Genomic DNA, 2,326 nt, shown 5'->3' on the forward strand with positions numbered 1-2,326 from the left:
ACTGTTATGAACTGTTTCAGTGAATATTCTTGCATCTCCGTCTTTGGGTACTATGATGTTTATTTTTAGGTCTGTTCTGAGGAGTGAATTACCTGGTCCAAGGATACTTCCAAATTACCCTCCTGAGAAGTTATAACAATTTGTACTCCCATCAGCTGTATGATTTCCCCAATAAGGAAGTGTTTACATGTACTGTGGAAGTAAGAATGGTCCCTGTCTTATACAGAGATTGTAAGATACCTGGTAAGCTGTCAGTAAATGGTTGTTATTATATATTACTAATATAATTATGAACCTTTTTTCTGAACTTTATTACCAGAAATAATATAAGTCTAGGAACTGTTTCAGGAGGTTGGGAAAGAGAAATTATACAATTGGCCTAGCAGTGTGTGTACCCCAGATACTGTCACCTGTGTCAGAACAAATTAGCTCTGCATTGAGCCCCTGAGCCCCCAAGCCCCTGGAGGTTGGTGTCAGGGGATGGAGCCTGCATGCACATGCAGGTTTGTGCTAGGCCCCGGCTGCTCACAGGGACATTTATTCTGCATGTGCCTTCACAGTACCCTGCAGTGGCCGCTTTTGCTGTTGGCATGGGGAGGAAAAGGCCATCACTTGAGAGGGAGCTTTAGAATATCCTGTCCTGAGCACTTTGCTCTTCCCTTCTCTTACTCTGAAAGGCTTAATGTTGGTTTGCCTTATGGACTGACTTAGAATGACTTAAGAAAGTCTTTACCTGAAAGTATGGATATTCTCATCTGCTAGCTCTTGCTTGAAATTCCTTGCAGAGGAGATGGAGTGAAATTTCTTGCAGAGGAAATGGAGATGCAGTGGCGTGGTATTAAGGAAGGAGCAGGTCTTCAGCTGGAAGGTGTGGGTTTACTGCTGGTTAACTGAGGGTGATAGAACAATAGGTGATAAAGGCACTTTACTGCCCTGAGACTCCCATTTTCTCAAACATCACGAAGTGAAGCGTTAAAGCAAAGAATGTTATGAAAACACTTTGAAAATGCAAATGCATTTATTTTATTTATTTGAGAGAGCACGAGCAAGAAGAGGCACAGAGGGAGAGGGGCAAAGGGAGAGGGAGAGGAAGCAGCAGACTCTCCGCTGAGCAGAGACCCCCTACATGGGGCTCTATCCCAGGACTTGATCCCAGGACTCCGGGATCATGACCCCAGCCAAAGGCAGGTGCCTAACTGACTGAGCCACGCAGGTGCCCCAGATAAAGTCTTTAAAACAACAACAAGAAAATGTAAATGCCAGATAAAAACATCTGTCTACACAGAAGCTGTTGCGTGAATGTTCACAGCAGCTTTCTTCTTTTTAAAAAAAAAAATTTATTTATTTATTTGCCAGAGAGAGCACACAAGCAGGGGGAGCAGTAGTCAGAGGGAGACGGAGAAGCAGGCTGAGAGAGAGAGAGAGAGAGAGCGCGCACAAGCAGGGGGAGCAGTAGTCAGAGGGAGACGGAGAAGCAGGCTTCCCGCCGAGCAGGGAGCCCGATGCGGGGCTCGATCCCAGGACCCTGAGATCATGACCTGAGCCCAAGGCAGACGCTTAATTGAGCCACCCAGGCGTCCTGCAGCTTTATTCTTAATAGCCGAAAAGTAGAAAGAACCCAAATGTCCATGAACTGTTGAGTGATAAACAACTGGTGGTGTATCCATGCAATGGAGCATTATTTGGCAACAATAAAGAATGAGGTGCTGATACATGCTGGACATGCAAGAACTTGGAAAATCTTATGCTAAGAAGGAAGCCAGAGAAAGGAGGAGGAGGGAGGATTGGGGAGTGCCTGCTAGTGTGCCTGGGGTTTCTTCTTGGGTGTTGAAAATGTTACAAAATTAGATCTTGATGGTGGTTGCACATCTCCGGGAATAAATGAGAAACCACTGAACTGTATGCTTTAATTGGGTGAATTTTTATGGTATGTGAACATATCTTGGTACGACTGTAAACATGCCAGTGCTGCATTGGGGGTTTTAGTCTACCTGAAGTGAGTCTGTTGTCAACTGTCATATTAGTGCTGGGTATTAGGAATGTGGTGTCAGGATGCAAGTCCAATTTTGCCACTCAGAGTATGTGGCCCTGGATCAAGTTGGTGAAATTTTCTGAACTCCTTTTCTTTTTTAATTTTTTAATATAATTTTATTATGTTATGTTAGTCACCATATATTACATCATTAGTTTTTGATGTAGTGATCCATGATTCATTGTTTGTGTATAATACCCAGTGCTGCTCCATTCAGTATGTGCCCTCCTTAATACCCATCACGGGACTAACCCATCCCCCCTCCCCTCTAAAACCCTCAGTTTGTTTCTCAGA

This window comes from Callorhinus ursinus, unplaced genomic scaffold (assembly GCF_003265705.2).
Source record: "Callorhinus ursinus isolate GAN/ISIS: 27379988/994484 unplaced genomic scaffold, GSC_fseal_2.0 scaffold4, whole genome shotgun sequence".
NCBI lineage: Eukaryota > Metazoa > Chordata > Mammalia > Carnivora > Otariidae > Callorhinus > Callorhinus ursinus.